Raw genomic sequence first — 25,274 nt, 5'->3', positions numbered from 1 at the left:
AGCCGGTGATAAAGAGAAAATAATCTGTGTATCATCAGCATATGAAAGGATGGTCAACTCAGATTTTTTCTGCAATGTCTGCCAAAGGGCTAACTTAGAGATTGAAAAGTAGGGGACTCAAGATTGAACCCTGCGGAACTCCAGATGTTAAGGCCACGGGACTAGATTTAGCAGTGTGAGAGAAGACCTGAAAGGAGCGATCCTTTAAAAACGAAAACAACCACTGCAAGGCTACACCTACAATGCCAGAACCTTCAAGGCGATCCACCAGAATAGAATGGGAGACCGTGTCAAAGGCAGTGCTCAAATCCAAGAGAATGAGCACTGCTGTGCCCCCACAGTCAAGCTGCTGCCTAAGGTTCTCCTTGAACCCCAACAGAGCCGATTTGATACTGTGACCAGGACGAAAGCCAGACTGTGATGGATGAAATAGCTTAGATTTGATCACATGTACCGAGAGTTGAGAGTTAATATATTTTTCCAATATTTTGGAGAAAATAGAGAAGAGAGTTTTAGGTCTGTAATTTGACCTAATGGTAATGATAGTCTGATATTTCCAGCCAGATGAATGGAGACGCTTAAATCGTCGTTCAGAGATATCGCATATTAACTTAAATCACTCTGCTGCCAACATATCATGGACAAGTGAAAAAGACTAATCAACTATAGATGCTGGATCGAATTGACTAAGTTCCCCCCAAACCCTGCCTCGATCAGTGGTTCAACATAGAAAATCGGGGAAATATCAGACTATCATTACCATTAGTTCCCAGACAATTGTCCTGAAGAGACCCTTTATCCATTGTGGGTTGAAACGTCGTCGACACAAACTCAGAGAGAGCAAGAAAGATTCATGCTATTGTTGAATGCCTCTCATTGTTTTTAAGACCTTTCTACAATTGTGCCTATAATGTCAGAAAATCTGTCACCTTAACTGTTTGTGTGAATAAACTGTTATTCGTAAAATAAATCATTTTTACTTCGGCTGAAGTAAATAATTGTCCAGGTTACTGTTTCAAATTTAATTGAAATAATTTTCTTTCTTCTTTTTGTTCGTGATTGACTCAGTTATGAGTATATAAATTTGTACTCTTTATTGAAAATGTGTTATTTCAAATAAGTTCCTTGTGGACACTGTTATTGCTTACTGCAAAATACCCAGTTCACAGGGACATATGGGTTGCTCTAGTGTTTGTTTATACTTTAAAGTGGCCACACTGTTGGCAGCAAAAACCCACGACCGTAGTTGAGCAGGTGAAGTTCACTCTCCTCCATCAGAGCCATGAGACACTTGTGGTTGCCTCCCTGCAGCAGCAGGAAGCAAGATGAAGGGTGAGTGCCCAAGAAGTGGAGAGGGTGGGTAAACACAGGGTTTATGTGGCAGGGTCGCTAATTAGGTCGTTTCAGTGTCTTCGATGAATATGTATCTGTGACCAAGAGTTTTAGGTCACAGATTCATCTCAAGAGTTAGATGCAGTGTTTATTGACCGGGTTGTGACTTTAACTACTTCGGAGCCACAGTCTCCCATATTAACGTAGCCTGTGTCTTTTGTGAAGCATATGTGTATGTTCTTTGGCAAGGATCGCGCTATGTAAAATCACCAAAACTAAAATGTGAATTTTGTCTGTGGCCCACCTCTTAATTACCTCCTCAGCAAATTAAGAATAATCTATTTTCACAATAAGTTTTGATTTGCAAACTGTACTTATAGATTTTTGGCCAGATGTTTGGGAAGTCACATGTTATGTGACGCTACAGACTAATATAGTGGCAGTGGAAGTAGCAGCAGGTCAAGCACACACCATCCCCACAGTGCCAATAAGGATACAAGTTGTCGGGCAAACCTTGAATGAAGCTGGGGAAAACATTTTTCTATGCACTTGGTGTGCAACTGAAAAGTCAAAGTAACATAATATATATAGCCAGTTCCATCTGGTGGGAGGAGAAATAGAGAATATAGGTTTGAGCATGTTGGGAAGAAGGCAAACACAAGGAGATGATGGACGGAGGGCTGAGACTTTTCAAACACTCACCCCCCAGTCAACTGATCTGGGTTTAATCCATCATCATTCTTTAGCTCATTCCACCACCCCAGTTCAGACATGGCCATATGCAAATCATTCTTGACGCTGTGCCTCATGGGAACAGTCCAGCCCGAACTGCCAGGCCATGTCTTCCCTGGACCGGAAACAAGCATCCTTGGACCAGTTTTGGCCTAACAGCCCTCATCAGCCAGGCTTGCATGCTGGGAAGAAGGCCACTATGCATGCCGGCACTTTTTTCAGTGCATTGGGAAAGAAACAATAATGCCTGCCTTTGGGGATCCCAGTGGGATCTCCAAATACTAGACAATGAGGGAAGACATTTGTACACATCCTCAGCACCACACAACATCAATGAGACTAGTTTTACAAAAACACAGTAAAGACACTGACACCACACACCGCAGTCCAATGACAGCCAATGGCACATCCTCTCCACACACCTGCACTGATTGTTAGTAAGTTGCACGATCAGTTCTTCCAACAGAATGAAGATCACTGACTCTCCCATTCAACCATGTCCTTTTGGAATGGAAAATCACCAGGCTTTTAAACTCCAAACTGCACCAATGTGCCATTAGAGCAGTTGAAAGTGTTGATATATAAAGAGCCAGTGACACAGAAAAATATAGGATCGTTTAGGAAGTTGCCTATTGAGGTAAGCGCTACAGCATGCTATTTTGCTGGAAACAGTCCCTCAATGTAAGTATCTTTGCAGATTTGGGTTTACTAAATTGTATTTTCAAATCAGTTTACATCGTATTCTTCTTCTTATTGTTATTATAAAATACCTTTATTTTGAGTTACACATTTTAATATTCCAGACTAGCAATTATACATTTGTCGAAATCTTTATTTAATGTGTGTTTCTTCTCTTATTGCCCACATATCAGGCAACCTGCTTGTGAAATATTTTCATTTCACCAAAAAGTAATTTGTGTATTCTACTCTCTCTAAAACACCCCTGGCATCCGTTTAACCCACAACCAGATGCCTTGCTTTGCTTCAAATCCGTTTGTGTCTGCTTCCTGTCAGTGCAAGCTGCAGCTCTTCTTCAAAGCCCTTCTTAATTTAGCCCACCTCCATAAATCAGGTTTAGAGGGCACTTGCTTCATTATTTCAATGTTCAATGCTGTCTTGGAATATACAACAGCATAAGGCAAGGAAAATGAGATGCAGGTGTCAGAGAGATCACTTCCTTTTCAAACTACATTTATGATGTGGTGTTGGGGATAGTAAATATTCTGAACCACAACTGCACTAATAAAATATGTTTCACCATGCACGAATGCTCTATTGTCAAAAGGAGAAACAAGCACAGTAAAGGAGGCCTTCCAACACACACTCTCCCAGCTGGGGTCACAAACCATTGATGCACCCCTTTCCGAATCGCGATAGTTGCGGGAGGGCCCTTTCATGACCCTTCTAGTTGCAATTTGGATGTGGTCTCCAAGGGCCAGATGTAGGTGGCCAAATACCGACCGGTATTTGGCTGAGTGCAATGTAGATGAGTTGAAACCTAGGCCCACATGCATCAAAGCAAAAGCCAGTCGCAAACGGGCAGATTCTCAGAATCTGCCCCTTTGCGACTGGGATTTTTGCATTTGGGATGCATCATCCCAAATGCAAAAATCGCAATTTAAGGAATCTCTAAATTGCGATTCCTTAACTTGCTATTGCATTTAAGGAATCCCAAATTGAGATTCCTTAAATGCAATGCATAAAAGTTTAAAAATTAGCGATTTCGCTAATAGGGGGAGCAAATTACCATGAAGTTGAACTTCATGGTAATTTGCAAAAACTTTGAAAAATGCACAAAAGTGCATTTTTCAAAGTTCCATTGTACACACATGCCCTTGGGGCATGTGTGTGTGCAAGATGTATTCATATGCAGATTTCAGGGGTGCAACAGGGTGTCTTTTTGACGCCCTGGCACCCTTGAAATAGCATGAGCAATTTGCGATTCTCTAATTGAGATTAGCAAATTGAGAAAGTCTTCCCATTCATTCCTATGGGCCTCTAGGCCCATAGGAATCAATGGAGAGGTATTCCTTAATTGCGACTCGCAATTTGCGAGTAGCAATTAAGGAATGTTTAGAAATCGCTATTTTGTAAGCGATTTCTACATGCATAGCCTTTTGCTATTCCTTATTAGCAAATCCTTATTTTTCGCTATTAAGGAATCGCAAATGGCATTGTTGATGCATGTGCCAGTTACTTGCAAAATAAGGAATCGCAAAATAGCGATTCCTTATTTTGCTCTTGCATTCAAGGAATAGGAAATACCGATTCCTTAAATGCAATGTACGTAGCACTAAAAATAGTGCACTTCAGCCTTAAGGAATCGCTAATTACCACCAACTTCAAGTTGGTGGTAAGTAGCGATTTCCTTTGCAAAAGCACTTTTTTTACTTTTTTAAATGTGCCATGTGGCACACATCCATGCCCTTAGGGTATGTATGTGTGCCACATGTGCACACATGCACATTTCAGGAGTGCAACAGGGTGTCCAAAGGACACCCTGGCACCCTTGAAATAGCTCCCGCTAATTGCGATTCAGTAATACCGAGTCGCTAATAGTGAATATCTTCCGATTCATTCCTATAGGCCTCCTAGCCCATAGGAATGAATGGGTAGGTATTCCTTAATAACGAATCTCAATTACCAATTTGTTATTAAGGAATGTTAAGGAATCGCTAATATTTTAGCGATTCCTACCTACATTCCATTTAGCGAGTCCTTATTAGCGATTCGGTAAAAATCGCTATTAAGGACTCGCTAAATTGAAGTTACCTACATATCTCTTCCAAGAGTTGGAAAACATCCCTAACCCTTTTATTTTCACCCATGTATAGCTGCCTCGTGACTCCATGTTAAGTGTGACATTTCCAGCATGTCTTGCTTTCGGCTAATATCACTTTGCGTAATGGGAGTTGTCTGAGGTATCAACAAGAAAACAACAAGCTTCAGAAGGGAAAGTGGTTAAAAAATAGAAAGACTGATGATGGGGTTTCACACATGACATGGGCTGCATAGCAGCTGTGCCCATACCCATTCTGCACCATCAAGATTCTCCCTCCATAATAGAAATTCGTAGTAGAATCCTTTGTGTTTGCAAAATTAAATCTTGTAAGTCTCGAGTATTCACTTCCTTGATGTGTTGGCATCACAATCTTTCACGAAGGAAGACCAATTCCAAACAACTGAGAGTACATTGCTACCACTACATCACTCAAATGTGTACACAGTTATATTTTCTATTTCACATCCTACACTACATTGTCCTTACCCAGCAATATGAAGGTTATTTCAACTGTTTTATTAATAATGCTTTTATTTTCATTATAACATTATTAATTACCTGTTATTTGTTTTGTTACTGTAATTTATTTAAAAGGTATTACCTGAATATCGACTCCAAAATATTTACTGAACATAATATTGTGATCAAAATATCATCTGCCCAAAAATATTGTGTAATAGAATATAGGGGGCAAGCATATTGTTTTTATGTATTACATTTTTTTTAAATTTAAATTACATTTTACTATTGTTGTACATAATATGTTTGTTAGGAAATACGTTGTTTGTAATATTTATATTTAAATTAATGTTTTTTACAATTGGATTTTTTTAATTTGTTCTGTGTATTGTGGGTTTGGGTGTGGAGTGTTTGATTACAAATATCTAATATGGCATACATACATATTTATTAATATTAATAATGTTACATTATTGATTGATAATATATTATTTGTTGTATATTTTTCCGGATTGTGGGATTTTTTCAGGGATTGTGAGTGTAGTGTTTAATTTTAATGACAAATTAATTACATTTATTAAAGCATTTAATTGTTGAAGCAGAACTATGCTATTGATTCATTTGAAAGACATTATACAATTATTTGACTAAATATTAGTGTCCATTTGTTTATTTTTATAAATTGTAAAACATAATAAAACAGATTTCATTTTCTGGGCAATTGGATGAATAGTTGCTCATTATTAATGGGATGTCTTTAATATTAATTTATTTTTAAAGTGTTATTGTAAGTGGGACAGTTTTTTAAAGGAAATATTTGAGGACTTAGTGTTTGTGTTAATATATAATTATTTTGAATAAAACATGTGGTTATCATTTTTCTTCTTAATATTATTTACAGTTTTTACCTGTAAAACAAATAGTATGTGAAATTCTATATTTATAAATGTCAGATTTAACCTCAAATTAATATAGTTAACTGATGTTGTTTTCTAAATAATAATAGTAACTCTTTCATAGCGTTTGACAGTATCATTAATCAAACTGTTTCATGCATATTGTTTTTGTCCAAACTTTCTTTATTTTTAGCTAGGTCAGTAAATCAGAAACTCTCTCCTCCTAACTTTGTAAATCTCCCCAAGTTAAGTGAGACAGAATTTAGAAGAGTAATTGAGAACTCACAAATGTCTGCACTTTCCACAATATTTATGGAACTGGAGTTAAAACAGTAAATCTCCCTCCACCCCCCAAATATATGTACATACCCCAATGTTAGTAGAATTGGAGTTTCAATAGTAAATCTGCCCCCCCCTAAAAAAAGATGCATGATACCAAATGTTAGTAGGGCTCCAATGTTAGTAGGACTGAATTAGACTATTAAATGTAACCCCATGTATGCACTTATGTAGTACTTTCCCCAACATTGGTGGGATAGGAGTTAAAATAGTAAATCCTTTCTCCCAAAATATATGCACTTACACCAATATATGTTGGGCATAAGTTGAAATAGTAAATCACCCTAGAATATATACACATTCCCTTCTGTTTTTGGAATTGGAGTATGAATAATAAATGTGACCCTCATTAATTTCTCTACTTTTGTTTATACAGTTTTCTCAATGTTTGGGGACAACAAATGGAACTGCAATTTTTTTCCCATTGATTTTTAACTTTACTGAGGTTTGTTTTATTAAAGTAAGTAAATTAAATGAATACACTATAATGTTATGTTGTTAAATATGTGGGATATGTGTTCAATTTCTAAGCAATTAATTAATTAAATCTATTGAAAAGTTGTTAAATATGTTTAAAGTGATTTATAATTATTCAATATTAAATGTTAAAATATTTAAGAAGATTTTATGGGAAATGCAAATTTAAATATTTAAAAAATGTATGCTATTGGGGGAGTGGCCAACTATCTGAAGTGGCTCCCGTCGCCAGCCCCACTAATCCCCATTCATCCATTACAAAATCCGTCTGCCGACAGTGCAGGTCTTGATCACCGTGTCCTGCATTTCATGGGGATACTGCTGATGTGTTTCTGGGCCCTTAAACCATTCCCCTGATGAGAGTTGCAATGTGGCCTCAAAGACGGGGTGGTGCTGCGGCCTTGCGTACAGTGGGGAGGTGGAGGACATGCACGCTGACATATTGTTGGGGTGAGGACCACCATGCAGCGACTGCCTTGGAATCGACTGCGGAGCTGCCAGCACTCTGTGCATGGAGGTGCTTTGGAGTGCTGGTGTCGTTGTCGGAGAGCTGCGGGAGCCAAAGGTGATAGAACCTCACAGGGATCCATCAGGGCTCACCCGCCTGCCTCTGGGACTGGTGCGGCGCCCATGGATGGTGATGCCCTGTCACGCCCGATCCCTGTTGTGTCAATCTTTGCGACTAACTGCACTGTCGCTCGCCGTACTTCCCCATGCCAACCGGGGAGTGGGGTCATGTGTGACAAGAGATGGTCCTTGGGGCAGCCCTCTGGATTTGACTCTTTCGGCAGCAGTGGGGTGCAGCTGCCGCTATGCTGGGTGGCTAGCTTCTGTGGGGTCCCGGGGATGAGGAAATTTCGGCCCTCTGTTGACTGTTTTAGTGGCACTGCAGGAGGAAATCACTCCTTGCAGTACACTACACCTCCCAGTTGCCTGACACCGTCTGGCCCCTCCAGCCTACACCCACCAATAACGGTGCTATTCCTATAATTGCCTCACCCCTCAAAGACTACCTGATTAACTGAAGAAAGTGCGACTTGGAGGCAGTTGCCCAGTGTAATAATTCATACCTGCTCAGTGAATGTTTGCTGGATATCCTACACCAGGATTGGGAGACCGTTGGCGCTCTAGAAAATGCAGTTATTGAGGCACCCGTGCAGTGGCCTCGCCTGGAGGAGTGAGAGTCCTTACACTGGCCTAATCATCACCGAAAGGGTGTAAATCTTGCAGTGCACAACTCCCAGTGAACTCATCTCCTGGAGGTACAGGGGTGGAGAGGGAAAACCTAACAGGTCGCTTGGGGCTTGTCTGTTGCCCCTTGGCAGGCGGTGGTGAGTACCAACCCAGCCACCCCCCCACCCTTCTTCCACCACATCACTGTGGGCTCTTGTAGGGGAGATCGAGGCTGGTTGGATTCCCAATGATGACAGGTTGTAGAGGGGCCCGTGGTGTAAACCAAACTAAATTGGACAAGTTTACTCTATCCAAGGAGACCGCATATAAACTATCATCAGAAGACCAGCAGCCGTCTATGGCACAATCTTCAAACGCTACGGATACCCCCACCCTAATGGACATTATAGCAGCAGGGTCCACAATGTCCTGGAGATAAAAATAGACACCATGTCCACCCACCTCACATGGTGGCAGATCTCCCCAATATGGTAGAGCCATTGGCGGCCTGCTTGAGAACCGACTCTATGATCAGAGGGCTGCGATGGACTGCGGAATGGGAAGACAGAATCTCCCTCTATGCGGATGATATTCTGCTGTATGTTGCTGATCCGGCAAACACCCTTGACAGAATTATGTACATGTTCACATTATACCAGAGGTACTCTGGTTACACCATTAATTGGAATAAATCACTGATATATGTACTTAGCAGAGCAGATCCAGTGTTGCTAATCAATTGTAAAGCCCAGGTAGTAGCTGCTGGTTTTAGATACTTGGGATTTTCATCATGCGTGACCAGAAGGTCTTTTATGCACATAATCTTTAGCTGCCGTTGGCAAGACTGTGTGGTGTCCGGCACTGGAGGGCATGTCCTCTGTCTCTTTTGGGGAGGGCTTCCCTCTTCAAGATGATGGCCCTACCCCGATTCTTGTTTGCGCTCCATAACACTCTATGGCTGTTCCTATTTCCAGATCATAGACAGTGAAGTGAGTGCCCTTCTCTTTGGTGGGGGTCCCCCATGTATTGCCCAGCAGAAACTGACTCGGAACTGGTTTGATGGAGGTATAGCTTTTTCCGAAATAAAAAAGTAATACTGGGTGGCACAACTGATGGTTATGAACCACTGGGTCCATCTCCTGGAGGGGGAACCGGCGTACAGGGTGGACAGGGACAACATGCGACCTGGTGGCCATCTTAGAGCCATCTCTGGGGGTCAGGGGCCATACCCTCTCTGCCGTATCCCTTGTGGGATACGGCAAAGCTGGGCACCTTAACAACACAATGAGGTTTCGACACATGGGACTTAATGGGTCTGTTAAAGGTGGGTGATCTATGGAAGTAAGGAGGTGTGCTTCCTTTCACAGAGTTACAAAGAGAGTACAATCTGGCTCCCACTGAGACCTTCCACTATTTACAAATTCAACACGCCCTGGGGAAGGCAATCCCTATGGTGATAGACCTCCCTGAGTCCCCTCTGATTGAGGATTGGTTGCTAAATGAATACATACAAGACATGCCCTTTCGTTCACCTATTGTAAATTGATCAATAGCTCTCATGATCCTCTGACCAAGCAGTTGATGAGCTGGGAGGGAGGCAAAAGGGATTTGAAGGATGGAGAGTGGCCTGAAGCCTTGGCCTCCCCCTGGGAGGTGGACATACGCTCCAGATTTCGATTTGTGCAATTTAAAATTCTTCACCGGAGCTATTCTGCATGTACTACCCTTGTTAAAAATAGCAAAACAGATCATGCTTGGTATCCTAGGAAGTGTGGTCAGGAGGGTACGTTCTTCCTTATGCTGTGGAGTTGCCCAACGCTCCGACGTTACTGGGGGAGAGTGTTGGCTTGCCTCTGTTAAGTGGTGAGGAGCGATCTGGCACTGTCGGCCAAATGGTGCCTCCTCAATGTTTGAGCTGAAACAGACCGCAATCGTATGGACTGACTAAGGCTCACATTGGGACTGATGGTGGCCAAGCAAAATATAGCTCGGCATGTGGAGATCCAAATTGTGCCCGAGTTTGGGGGACTGGCAAAGAGACATGGATTGGTGCATGCTGGCTGAGAGGGAGGTTATGTGGGGAGGGGCTGTCCAAATAAATTAACTAAAATATGAGGTAAGTGGAATGCTTATGGGGTGAACTCTATGAGCTCCTGGTTGGTACTAATGATGATGTCTCGTAATGCTGATTGTATGGATCTTACCGCTAATCTGTGTATCGTTGATACAATAGTCAATTGCCGATATGTTGCTATCCTTATAGGACTATGTCAGTGGATGCTGCTATCTTTACCTTCTGATCTGGAATGCCTACTGTCACTGCAGTTTTTTGTCTGTTTAATAAAAATAATTTAAAAAAATGTATACTATTAATAATATTTTATTTTAATAAATATGCTTAATATACTACATATTTAAACTGTAAGTTTAAAGTAGGGGTTTTGATGTTAAATATTTAGATATTTTAATATAATATTTTTTTTAAGTTTAGAAATATAAATGAGATTTGTTTTGAATAAAGATGGATTTTTTTTTATTGAAATATTAATTTAAATTAAAAGTTTATTGTAGGGAATTGATCTTACAAGGGCTGTATTCATGTGACTCTATATTTCTATGCTTTCTTTTTAAAATGACTATCATTTTGCTGTCTATATTTTGGTGTTCAGTATTTTTGTATTTACTGTATTTTTAATCACAATATTTTTATGTCAACATTTCTGTACCTACTATAATAAGTACTGAAAGTCGATATTTTTTTCCTGCAATATTTCAACTACAATATTTTTGTATCACACAATTTTGTAGTCAATTTCTTGACATACAACATTTAATATTATTCATGACAGCTTTTATTTTTAAATGTTCATTCTCTGTGCCCATTTACCATACAGATGGGTTAATGGATTTGGCTTGCTGTGTGGGTGACTGGTTACGATCCCTTCTCTTTCCGAAGTAAACGAAAGGATAGAACCAGACATTAGCAATTATTTTGCATTCTGACTAACCAATAAAGAGAGCACTAACTATGTATAAGCATATAAATCAAATTAACTTTATTCGATTTCATGACAGAAGAAATCATAAAAGTACATGGTAACAATCGTGTATATAGACATGGAAAAAAACGCTAATTGAATACAGAAATATATTACTATAAGGAGGAACAATTAATCACAGAAATTCATAGATAATTTGACTTGATCTATATTTAAAAATACAATCTAAAAAGTGTATAAAAGGTTTTAAAATATAATAAAATTACAGAGACTACATTGTAGCCCAGGATCTAATAATCGCCTTCAAATAAGTTGTAACAGCCAGGATAGTTGCCGGTGTTTCCAACATCTGTAATCTTAGAAATGCTACCCTGCAATATCTAATATTCCAGCTTTTAAGAATCGATCTAAAGTACATCTGCCTGGGTATGGAGACATTTTTACAGAATAAAGTGCAGTGCATTGTTGATTGTAATGAGACATCATCACAGGGGCATACAGATATATCAGTTGACCAGACATTTACCACCGGGAATAAAACCATTCTGAAGAAGGAGCCAAGTCGAAAACGAGCCAAGAGCATACGGCTAAAACTATCTTGTACTGACAGCAAATATTGTTGAAGTCCCGGGCCACTCAAGATCAAGTGGTTTGCCATTACAGTGTGTTTTACTCTCTCTTTGGACCATCTTTGGTCTTCGAGGAATTTCAAGCAATATGCTTTCAAATCTTTCCTGGAAATATCCTCCAAACTACATGGGTCCGTAAAATATGCAGGGTACCCAATGACGTTAGTTATCATTTTTATATAATTAAGCCACGCCATATCTTTAGCTCTCTACAATTTAAGGCAGTCCAAGATTACATCTCTGTTGAAGCCTGTCTCATCTGTGACCCACACCTTATGCCACAGTAATAACGGAGCTATCTTAATGGTATCCGATATATAGGAGATTCCCAATTCCTGATGGCAGCTATACGTGGCAGAAGAAATAGGGACTCCCAAAAGATAGCGGATAAATCCATTTTCACAGGTTTGTATAATATCTGGTTCTTTGATGCCCCATAAACCGGCCCCATACAGCCCGGTGGAAACGCATTTGGCCTTATAGACTTCCAAGAGTTCTTGTACAGGTCTTCCTCCAATTTCTTTGGCGAAATTCATAACTGCCCCCACTGCTCTGCTAAAATTCAATTTTCTGGCCTTAATAGCTGATTTCCATGTTCCCTTTTTGTCAAAAGTAATGCCTAAGTAATGCCTAAGTAACAAAAGGTACTGGTATTTTCTACCTTTCTGTTATCAATAAAGATATTACATGTTGTACCTCTATTTTTACCACAACCCATGGTAAATGTCTTTGTTATATTCACTCTTAGGCCCCTCTCTTTCATATAAATAACAACACTATTAACCGAAGGCCTAGTTGGGTCCTTGACATAATCACCGCATCATCTGGGACGGGGGTGCCCCCAATAGTCAGGTAGTCATTTTGATCTCTGATGAGGTGATGACCCAAACTATTAATATAAAGTGTAAAAAAAAAAGGAGCCAATATACACCCCTGTCTGACACCCTTTTCAATTGGCAATTTTGCCGAGCACTCCCCCGTATTCCCATAACGCACCCTCGCCCCTGCATTCCTGTACATTTCCTTTATAAACAATATTAAAACCCGGTCCACCTTAAGATCTTCTAAGGTGTTCCACAACATGCCATGGTCAACTCCATCAAAGGCTGAACTCAAATCTACAAAGGTAAGAAAAAGTTTCCCCCTCTTAGCCTTAGTATATTTATCTATAATCAAGGCTAGGTTCAATCCCTGCTCCATAGTTCCCATGCCCGAATGGAAACCATATTGTAGATTTGTTAAAAATCCTGCCTCACTCGCCCAGGTTTGAAGTCTATTGAGGATTATTCTCCCAGCAATTTTCAATAGAGCATCCAGAAGTGATATAGGCTGGTAGCAGCTAGGTTCATTCCTGTTCCCCTTTTTAAAAATGGGTACCACTATCGCATCTGTCCACGTAGGAATAAGTTTAAAAGTGGAACTACTATTTTATACCATCGTTAACAGTGGTACCCACAGGTCAATATTTGATCTGTAGACATCCACTGGTACCCCGTCCGGGCCAGGTGCTTTTCCAGCCGCACTTTCCCTAATGGCCCTTATCACCTCCTCCAGAGTAAAATTCACATCAAGAGGGAAGACACCCTGATCATCAGCTGCTCGCCTATCCAGAACAGCTCCCGTAGACTTATAAAGATCCCCAAAAAATTAGTATTGTCCCTCCTTAGACAAGCCTGATGTAAATTTTCCCAAGCTTCTTTCTTTAACTGACTTTTACGCTTTTTCCGGGCTAGATGATAGGCAGTCCTTGCCTTTTTAATGTCCTCCTTACATTTTGGTACTACATGCAAGGTCCTTTTAAGATAAGTATGGGCTCTAGAACAGTTACTATCAAACCAACCCTTTACTTTCGGTCTCCCACAATTAATTTCCCTCCTTAGGAGTCTATGGGCTTCCTCTGATATCTCTAAGAAGGCAGAATAGACATCAGCAGCAACACTCCCCTGTGTGAGGCATGTTTCCCATTCGTGCTGAGTTTTAGTGATTAGACTATGCAAAAATGCTTCAGGTTCTACTCTATCCCATTTTAGGGAATAACCATTTGTAGTCGCGAATCGCACCCCGTAGTCATAAGGTGCCTGACTCTTACTTTTTATATATTTTCTCCGAGCAGACAACTTTAGGCTAATTGGATAGTGATCACTCATGGAGATTTCCTCTGTTGTACACTCCTGGATACTGGAAGCATATCGTTTGGAAAGTACAGCAAAATCAATAGTGGAGGTACAACCTCTCCCATTGAAAGTTGGATAAAAGGGTGTAGAGTTTGGACAAAGTTCATTGGCAAAACCTAGGTCGAAATGATATAATATGTCGTTAAACATCTCCCCGCTTTTGTTTTGCATAAAATGTGAGGAATTCTCCTCTTTGTCTTCCCCTAGGCCACAAATGCCCTGTTCACTGTGCACACAAAGAGAACAATTAAAATCCCCTACCCATAATAGAAGCATATCACCTATCGTGGTTTCCTCTATAATTTTTAAAATGTTACTTAATTCCCTGAAGACAGTCTCTTTGCGGTCTATTGGAATATTGTTATAAAAATTCACTATAACCACCTCCTTATTACACTTTAACTTTAAGTTCAAAATCTGAAAAAACTCAGAACAATGCTTAATCCTAACGTTCAATACCCCAGCCTCGACTGAGATATAAATACACAACCCCCCCTTATTACCGCCATAATTAGTAGTACTAACTATGTATAAGCGGTCTATGTAAAAAGAGACGAGGGGCACATCTCTTTAAACGCATGGCTGATTGATCATATATCGCAGAACTGCACAGAAAGAAGCCTCGTATGAGGAGGGGCCGGGCTCGTGCGGTCCCACGCATTACCACAATATGCAAATAGTACATTGTTTCAGGTCGGTGGGTCGCAAATCAATGTCTTTTTGCAGCAGCCTAGCAGTCTGAATTTTTGCTTCGGTTTCAAATGGTTCTTGTTGCAAGTGTATTGGTTTTTATAATTGTATTTCTTCTTTTTCTATTGTAGTAGATGTTACTGCAACCAAACGAGAAGTAACACACGATGACTTTACAGTAAACAACAGCAAACAGCTCAAGAAGGGGGTGCATCAAATTGCTACTAACAGAGGGGGGCATGGGATTCTTATTGACAAGCATTGGCATAGCCAATAAGTCTCGCTTTTGGGAACTTATAAGTATTTAGTTTATGCAGCACAATATCCTCCTTGGTGCAACATCAACTGTTGCATGGCTCAGCACTTATAAGGTCCGAAAGGCGAGACCTATTGGCTATGCCAATGCTTGTTTTACCAATGTGTTTCTTTTGGAGTCGAGTGGATGTATGTGGTGTGGAGTAGAAATTTGTGACTTGGATTGAAATTATTAGGTGTGGAAGTGTGTGGTGAAATTGTGTTGTGATTGTGCTTAAGTGATGCTGAACTGGTGCTGAGGTGGGCTGTGCTAATGCTGAAGTGGTGGTACGTTGGTGCTGAGTTGCTGCTGAGGTGGTGCTGCGCTGATGCTGTGGTTGGGCTGCGCTGGTGCTGAGTTGGTGCTGCACTGGTGCTGAGGTGGTGCTGTGCTACTGCTGAAGTGGTGCTGCGTTGGTGTTGAGTTGCTGCTAAGATGTTGCTGTGCTGGTGCTGTGGTGGGCCTGCGCTGGTGCTGAATTGGTGGTGGTGTACTGACTCAGAGGTGGTGCTATGCTGATGCTGAGATGGTGCTGTGGTGGTGTTGAGGTGGTGTTGATTGGTGCTGAGGAGATACTGCGCTGGTACAGAGGTGCTGCTGAGTGATGCTGTGCTGGTGCTGTGCTAATGCGGAGGTGATGGTGCTGCTCTAATGCTGAGGTAGTGCTGCCCTGTTAGTGAGGTGGTGTTGCACTGGTGCAGAGGTAGTGCTGTGCTGGTGCTCAGAGATGCCTAAATCCAAACTAAACATTAAATATGTTTTAGAAAGGCTGGAAGGGGTGGGAAGGAAGCAGTTATTTGTTACATATGCTAACGTTTCTGAAGTAGCTGCGTTTCAATGTCAAAATTGTCTATTGTTTGGGGAAAAGGATGTAACTTAACCCCCCTGAGCAGGCAAATTATGCACTAGGGAACTGTGTTCAAATGCCAACGTGTTCTTCCAGTGTCAACCCTAATAACAAGCAAATCTGACCTTGCACCTCATGCTTTTATTGCATTTGTATTGAATCGCTGCTTTCCTAATTATTTTCAAACTAAAGTGCCAAGTCGACAAGTCAAGAAATATAAATTGTCCCTTATTTTGAGACAAGAGTATTCTGCCTGTTTGGTGGTGCTAACCCCAGCACAGGTTGTTGTCGTTTGTGCGACGTAAAGTAGTTTCATGAGAGTACAGGTCCGCTGCTAGGAAATATGTCTCTGGTGGGCTGCGCAACAGCCATAAATGAGAGATAAAGGGAAAGGCAGAGAATGGGGCATGAGAGAGAGGCAAAAACTGTCACTGTATGACAGTGAAAGAAGAACACAGAACAGGGGCAGGGAGTGGGAGAGAGAAAAGCACGCACTAAGAAGTGAAGGGGGCAGGCCGCGCGGCCATGAAAGTAACGTGGCCGCGAAAGTGAAAGTGAATAAACCATGACGAGAGAGGAAAGCCAGATGGCGCCTCTGCTCGTAACTGTGCGCGTAACCGCACGCTCTAGGCCACACAAAAAGCTGTGGTTGGCTTTTTAAAGCCCACACACTAAATGTCTCGCCAGAGCAGCGCATGCGCTGGCTCAGGCAAAACCTAAAAAAAGGTGAAGTTTGCATCTGTTTTTTATTGCTGCTTGTCTCTGTCATTGCAAAGGGAAGTGCCACAAGCAAATAACTCTGAGCCAGTACAAGTGACGCAGCTCAGGTTTTAAATAGAAGAAAAAGACCCAAAATAAGGATTTCAAATACACGCACGATTTTTACGCCTCGTTTAGCACAACCTCACGAACAGCAGAGGATCAATTCACAGGATTTATTTTAAAGATGCATTTTTTCAGAATTCAACACCGACCCATAAAACATCATCCTTCAGTGAGTTAAACAACAAAATGTAAAGCTTTCATATATGTAAGATGTAATGGAATTTGGTCTGTAAGATTATTTAGGATTTACCACATCCATGACTATGTCCCTTACATTTTTAAATCTGAGGTTTACAATTCAGAATCCTTGAATTTAGGACTTCATGAGTCTGCAGTGAAAAATGTGGATTTCTGTATGTTGTGTCACAACAATAAGGAAATATTGTGAAACATAATTTGTATACACCCAGCGTGAGACATAAAAGGGGTGTGTTACTTGAAACCTATTTTAATGGGAGAGAGGTGCGAACAGCGAAAGATGCTGTTTTAAATTCACCATGTCCCCAAGTGGCAGTTAGGTTGGTAAACAATTTTTTGTTTCAAAAGAATATTATTGGGATGTAATAAGAAAAAAGTATCTGTATGAATTTGGTGCATGTAAGTATTTTAATAAATAATAAAACAAATCACCATGGATTTTTCTAGGCTGCTAGGATTCAGAAATGTCAAGGGCTGCACCCTGGTTGATGACTGACTAAGCGAACAAACTGGGCAACCATTCACCATGGAAAATGAGAGGAAAGAAGTTTTTCTTTGAGTGTAGTTTTGACAGATGGGCTGTCAGAAAAGGGGCAAATCCTCCCAATCTGAGGGCAGAAATACTGTTTGGTGCCAGAGAGTAGGGCGCGAAGTCAAGCTGGTCTATCTCCCCATACAATTACTTTACTTACTTTTTCCCTGGTAGTCTGTTGGGCTTTCCACAGGTTAGGCTGCTTGGGGTATTTACCACTGTCCGCACAAGGGTGGTGGAGGAGAGCAAGCCCACCTGACCAGCAGAAAAAGTGAGAAAAAGAATGGAGTAGGGGTGTGCCCATCCTAGCACTGACTTACAGCCCCTAGCGGAGCACCAGACAGGGTTTCTATTATTTGGGGAAGCAATTGATCCAAACATCAATATTACGCCCAAAGAATCACAATTTCTTCTCACTTGTCATGAGGATGGCTGAAGTATTTGAGCGCTGTGCCCTGGGTCAGAAACATTATTGTGGTTTTAGGGGTGGGACAGGACCAGATGCCAGGACAAATCATCTCTTATCCTGTTGTTTTTTTTTTAATCTATCTCTGGCATCCAGTAGGCTTTCTGCCCCCCCTCCCGGAGGCAGATAAGGGTAAATCCCTGGATCTGCTCCCCGGGGGTCAAAAAGATTTCTGGGGCTTTAGGATGATAGGTTAGGTTGGCACTCTTCCGACTATTTTTGGTTTAAATAAACCGAGATCTGGTGATGTAATTGTGTTGCCACCTTCATCGGTGGGGCATACCAGACACAAAAAATGGCCATTAAGGGGGCGTAACCCACAGCCAATCAAGCTACAGTTCACAGGGAGCCATCATCTGCCAGGGGGGCACGCCCTTTTTTCACAAAACAAAACTCTGGTGGTTTAGTGAGGATTCAATACTGAGGGATTGTGGTCCTGCATATGATTCCTCAGCAGAAATCCACAATGGAGTGGTACTGGGGGAAAGGAGAAACACTTACCTTTCTTCTTGTGATTCCCCTGTGGGCCACCAAAAAAAAAGATGAGCTGCTCTTTTTCTTTAGAGATTCTTCTCACATACATGCAGGAAGACAAATGGCTTCCAGCACGTCTGTGAGCACTTTCATGACATCAGCTACCTTGCCTGCGCTACGTCATGATTTCATCAAGGGTGTAGTCATTAGTGGTAGCGGAAGCACTTCTACTCCACTCCATAGTGCCGTCCTGCCGAGTTAGCCCCAAGGGTGAGCAACAACGCTTCCCTTGAGGTTGGATGCTTGGAACTCCCTGTCTTCAGTGCTTCATGGGTTGCACTGTTGATGGGAAAGTTACATCTATAGCACCCTGGGGGTAAATAACTGATTGAAGATGCTTTTGCCAATACTGCGCTGCCTTGACGTCTGAGCCCACACTGCCCTGCAGCAAAGAGAAGGTGGGCATAGAAAAACTGCGCTACATATCATGCTTCCTTCTATCACTGCACTCTATACTTTTCTCAACACTGGGCTGCCTGGACTTCTGAGCACACATTGCCATGCAGCAAGCAGGATGCGAGGCATAGAACAAAAGCGTTAAATAGAATGCTTTCTTCTCCCACTGTGCAGGACACTTTTTTGACACTGGGCTTCCTGGACTTGTGAGCCCACATTGCTCTGCAGCAAGGAGGAGGCAAGGCAGAGAACATCTTCACTACCTACAGTGTTTCCTTGTCATTCTGTGCGCGTCATGTGCAGGCCTCCACCGGTCAATGACCGGGTGAACACTGTACCAACAGGGGATCGCCTGCTCCTGTCAGATCCCGGAAGAGGCTGGGTCACAATCAGTGCTGGAGGCCCACTAGCAGCATTTGATTTACAGGCCCTGGCACTCTCAGTGCACTTTACTAGAGACTTACCAGTAAATCAGATATGCCAATCATGGAAACACCAATCCATAATCCAATTTACAATAGGAGCACTTGCACTTTAACACTGAACAGCAGATAGAAAGTGCATAGAGACACTAAATCAGCAAAAACAGAGTCAAAACCAGGAGGTCGGAAAGGGGAAACACACCAAATGATGCCAGGTCTAACAGGGATCTACACACATGACCGATTTTTAAATTCGGAATTTTTATTACTTCACAGAAATATATAGCATTCCTGGATCACCCATGGGTTTTACAGTGGTTTCCACTTCAAAGTGAAAAGAGGTTGAAAGCACAAAAAATAGGAAAAATGTGCTACCTTATGAAAAATGCAAAACCTGTTGTAAAAGATTTGATTATTTTATTTAGATAAAAGAAGAACATTTGGGGTGGAATCCTTATGTGGAAAATAAGGTATGGAGCCATAAGCGCAAACAACCCCAAATAGCCAAAAAAGGGCTCAGGAATGGGGACGGCTTGGGGAATGGTGAAAGACTCAGCAGTTAAGGTGTTAAATTAGGTTGTTGATTTTCCTACTGGGGAGATCAATTTGATGCACAGCCGTTAATAAACACTAGAAAAAATCATTTTGATAAAGCTATCAGTGCAAAATTGAAATTCTCGCTGAATTTGGGATGAAGCCCATAAAAGAAATGGGTCAAATACAATGGGCTAAGTAAATCTTGTTGGCAACCTACGGGGCTGGAGTCTGAGGCTACATGTATTCAAATGATCTACAGGTTTCCGAAAAAAGCTGCCTGAGAAGATTGCTGACGGTTCCCCCAAGCTGCTCCATTTATGTTAGCCACAGAGAACTGGGTGTTACCCATTTAGAAGATCTTTTTGGTTTTGCCCTCTTCTCCTGTGGCACAGGATAACGGTTCTTGCTCCTCCTCTCCTTGACCACCCTCTTCAGATCATGCCACCGCTTCATGATCTCCTTTTTTGATCTTGGGGTGGTCCCTACTGCATTGATCCTTTGGACTATCCTAGCCCACATTTGTGTCCTTGTGGCTAATGGTGTCTGTTGGACCAGGGTACAAAAAAGATGTGGTTCCACTCTGACTATCTCATCTACCATGACCTTCAACTCACTCTCAGTGAATTTGGGCATTTTCTGTGTGGCCATGGTGTGTGGTGTGCATAGGGATTGTGGGCGCAGGGGTGTGAGTGGTGGTTGTGGTTCTGCTGTGTATGGTGTGTGTTGTGCAGGGGGTTCGTTTTGCTGGTTTGGAGGTGGTGGTGCTGTGTGTGGTGTGGCTGGTGATGTTGTGTCCTTTGCCTCTCCTGTCAGCTGGGATATGTGTCCCTTCTCTCCTGGAGTTTTGCAAGGGATAGTGGTCAGCAGTAGCGGTCCGTGGAGGGAGTTCCGTGGGGCGGTGAGGTGGGGCGGGGGAGGGGCAGGGTGGGGAAATGTAAACACTGGAATATGGATGAACGGAGGTAAGTACACATTTAAATAAATAAAACAAATTCCTTTGCGCGCGCTGCATCGTAAAATGCGATGTAGCGCGCGCAACGAACTAGAAATGACACGTCACAAATGAATAAATATGATTTTTTTTCCAGTTATATTTAATATCATGTCCAGGCATTAGCAGACTTGAAAAAACAAATAAAGTTTTCTTGGGAATGTGACAACCCTAGGCAGAGTGCTTGACTCACACCTGACTGCTGCCAATCCACCACTGCCTGGCAGTGGGTTTCAATGCTGAACGCTTCGCCAACTAACTTTATTTACAGTCCTGAGCTGCGACGTGTCTCCGTGATTCAGCTGCGGTTTAAAGCCGAGTCAGAGTGGATGGAGAGCCACAGGCAGCTCATCCAAGATTGGATTGCTCTAGTTGGCAGCAGTTTTCGATGATTAGAGGACCCCTGCATGGTTTTTTCAGGCAGGCCCGCTTGTGCACCAGTGATGCCTTCCTGGGGGCTGGCACGATAGTATGATTAAAACATCCTGCTAGTCAAGCGCACTGATGACCCTATCAAGGTTTGAGGTTAGCACACAGAGTGCACCACCAATTAGGTGCCATTTGGACCAGAGGACTCCAACCTCATACTCTCTCTCTGCCTGAGGGGGGCACCGGGCCATACAAGAAAAAGAAAGCTTAATTTGCCCTCCGCTGCCACTCATTGATTGGCCATAATCATAAACCGTGTGAGGGAGGCACCAGTTGCCGGAAACCTAGCAAGTCGAGGCACCACTCCAGATCATTCAGTGCAGGTGCACTGCCAGTTGATTTGATCACTGCGCCACAGATCTAGAAACTGTGTTGTCCTTCTGTGACATCCACATCACGTGAGGCTGCATGGCAGCCCAGGCTGAGAGTGAGTGGCTGATTGAATGCAGCTAGACCTCAGGTCAAGGCGCGGTGCCAATTCTAATTGGTGATAATCGCAATGCTTCCCAGTATGTTGCAGCAGGTTGTGGTCAGGCAGCACACAGTGTGTGCACTGCACTCACCAGGCTTGTGCTGCTACATCTGTCTCGCTCGTAGCACTCATCTCCAATGGTGTCAGAGGGCGGTATGAATGCGTGTCTTATGCAATTTAGTGCGGTGATGTCGACCACCACAGTAAAATGCGTTAGTCTAACGCCTGATGGGTGGTACTTGCCAGGGCTCGCAAAGGAGAGTTTAAGGCATTATTTCCACACGGGCTGGAGGAGGATAGATATGCTAAGGAGCTCCGCAAGTCGATTGTTACCTTGCATTTCATTCTGTTACTTAAGGATGGTTTCCAACCATATTGGCGATTGTAAACCCACAGCACTAATTTGTTTTAACATAATTCAGATTGAACTTGAATCATGTCCTTGTGTTGTTTTCCTAGACAAAATGCCTGGATTAGAGTTTAACAAACTGCCTGTGTGATGGGCATTCGTCACAATGTATTTTGCACTGTCTACTTATTTTAATAATTCAATTCAATGAAACTTTATTCGGTTAATAAAGTCATAACGATAAAAGCACATGCAACAGACAAAGCAGCTGAATAAATTAAGCATCATTTTAAAATTCAAATACATTTCGGATAAAAGAAGAAAGATTAAAAATTGAGAAAAATGCACTCATGCATATCCAGGTCAATGATTTCCCTAATTTAAGAGTGCTATAAAACTTGCCACGCTGAAACAAACATAACTATCTGGTAATAAATGCAAATACATTAAGGGAGGGTGCACCAGCGTAAATTTCATCCTTCTTAGCTGGGGCACCAAAAAATGTGGCCTGGGTTTTCTATAAAACCTTCAAAACATGAAAAAGTGCATAGTACCTGGAACGGAAGAATCATCCCATTCACAGGGACCAGGTTGTTTATTTGGCTCAGAAGGACTGACACGCCATATAAAGTAATCGAACATGTTAAGTCTAAAACGGGTTAATAAGAACTGATGGAGAGAATTTAAAACCAGCTGGAGATACTGTTACATAAAAAGACTCATCTGCAAGATGGCATGAGTTGTAACTGTGGGTTAAGTAAATTCCTCCTGTTACTTAATGAAACATCTTCATCGCAAATAATTCACTCAAATCCATGAAAGATCAGCTTTCACCACAAATTTTTCTGGGTTTTCAAAAGCTCCCTTGTCCCTAGGGGAGAGCAATATTGTTCACATACCTCAGTCTTGGGATCAGATTCCATCTGTCTAGAGAGAGACAATCCTTCCGGACCAGCCTATTAAACTTGCATTCTGGTCTGGTCCCGATGGTGATCCACTTAATAAGAGGGAGAAGACCAATGATGTCATTCAAATAGGGTAGGCCCAATTCTTGGTGGACGATATAGGAGGGTGGACAATGCGGAATGCCCAGCAATTTTCTGCAAAATTTGTCATCAATAGCCTAAAGTGAGCCAACTCCTGGATATCTCCACACAGCCTCTTCATATACGACAACTGAAACACATTTAGTCTAATACAATTTTAACATGACGCCTAACTAGAGGCAAACGCGAAAATGGCTCCAAGTATATTCATCAGAGTGATTCTCTTATTCATCAAAAGGGGAGACCAAGCACTGGCACAGTCAAAGGTAACCCCTAGGTACAGGAAAGAGGGAACCCTCTCCAAAACATGACCATTAGCACAAAACTGCCTGAATTTTGTGGACTTGAGGCCCATGGTCATAACGTATGATTTGCAAAGATAGTTTGACAAGTCTAGATCTGCCATGAAAGCCACAAATGAGTATATTAAGCGTTGAAGTCCCAGAGGGCCAATATGCAATCCTGAGGCACACCCCACCTAACTTTAAAAGACTTGGTCCAAGAGCCATCACTATTGTACCACACCATTGAAGACATATCATGGTGCCTGTACGTGGAAAATGCACGATGTTACAATCCACCCACATAGATAATTTCCCAAAGTTGAGCCCTATTTACTATGTCAAAGGCAGAAGTGAGATCCATGAATGCAAGGTGGCGATGACCTGATATTACATTCACGCATTTATTCACAATCAAGTGCAGGTTCAGACTTTGATCACTAGTGCTGAGACCTGGTCTAAAACCAAACTGTCGGAGAGTATTCCAATTTCCTCTAGCCAAGTAGGGAGGCTACTGAGAATCACCCTCTCCACTAACTTGACTACTGCATCTATTAAGGAGATGGTGTGATGACAAAGGGGAGAGGCCCTATCACCTATTTTGAAGCAAGGGTCAATGCCTGAGGTTGACCAGGATTTGGGTGGGCCATCCACCACAGCTGTGTCGATACAGTGGGCTAAGATTGGGGTCCGAAATTCAGGCTCACTTGAAAAGAGGTCAGTGGGGATTTTGTCTGAGTCTGGAGTGTAATTACCAGGGAGGGCAAAAATTGCATTTTTTGCCTTCTCGAGACCCACAAACAAGGTGGAGACACCCCTTGGGGTTATGGTGTCTTCAGGCAAAGCTTCGAGATCTATATTATATATTGCTTCAGCGTGATTCACCCATATCTCCGGTGAAATTTATATGTAGACATTAGTCCCTGATCTTCATTATATAAAAAAGGGCGATTAACAACTTCCTAGAATTTGGCACTATTATTTTGTGAGGAAGCCTAAAGTAGGCCCTGCCAGGCTCCCCCCTTCATTTCTTTTTTCCTCCAAAGGATCTGGGCTTTGTAGAGCCTCCTACAGCTAGCGATCAGGTGTTTAACTCTAGGATTATCCCTCAGCACCTATGCCACATGGTACAAATTTTATCAAGCCATTTATGTGTCTTGGGGATGGAGGGCAACGTGGGTAGGAATTACGATCACCAAAAAGGCCCCTAAGACCTCTGAGAGGTTAGTTGAACCCCTCCGACATTGATTTAGTTCCAGGGAACAGACTTCTCTTAAGTGTACGTGGAATGCCACTGGGGCCACCTTTGATCATTTTAGTCTTCTCCCTTGGTCACTTAGGGGCATATGTATCAACATCTCCATTTGCGATTCTCAAATAGCGATTTTTTGAGAATCGCTATTTGAGAATTGCAAAACGGGATGTATCTAAAAATTCGCACAAATTTTGCGAATTCTTACAATTCCTTGATTGCGATTAGCAAATTGCGAAATCGCAATTAAGGAATATCTTCCCATTCATTCCTATGGGCCAGGAGGCCCATAGCAATGAATGGGAAGTCCTTCTCAATTTGCGAATCGCTATTTGCTAATCGCAAATTGAGAATCTTTTCAAAGGTGCAAGGGTGTCATGATGACACCCTGATGCACCCCTGAAATCAGCATGTGTGCACATATGGTGCACATACATGCCCTAAGGGCATGTATGTGCGCCACATGGCACTTTGAAATATGCAAAAAAGTGCATATTTTAAAGAAATCAACTTGAGGCTTGTGGTAATTTGCGATTTCTTAAGAAGAAATCGCACAACTTGGGTGCGTGTTACATTGCATTTAAGAAATCGCAATTTGCGATTTCTTAAATGCTTACGCAAACTTAAGAAATCGCAAAATTAGCGATTCCTTAAGATTGCGAGGCTGAAATGCCTCATACATCTCATTTTGCGATTTTGTATCCGCAAACGCTGTTTTTT

At 42.0% G+C, this 25,274-nt stretch overlaps 1 protein-coding gene across 1 annotated transcript in view; it reads right to left on the bottom strand.

Annotated features, from left to right (window-relative positions):
- APBB1IP (amyloid beta precursor protein binding family B member 1 interacting protein) overlaps window positions 1-25,274 on the bottom strand; it is a 788,839-nt gene that overhangs the window by 718,359 nt on the left and 45,206 nt on the right. The window lies entirely within an intron of this gene.

Source organism: Triturus cristatus, chromosome 10 (assembly GCF_964204655.1).
Source record: "Triturus cristatus chromosome 10, aTriCri1.1, whole genome shotgun sequence".
In the NCBI taxonomy this organism is placed as follows: domain Eukaryota; kingdom Metazoa; phylum Chordata; class Amphibia; order Caudata; family Salamandridae; genus Triturus; species Triturus cristatus.
This window is presented reverse-complemented; position numbering and strand designations above follow the sequence as displayed.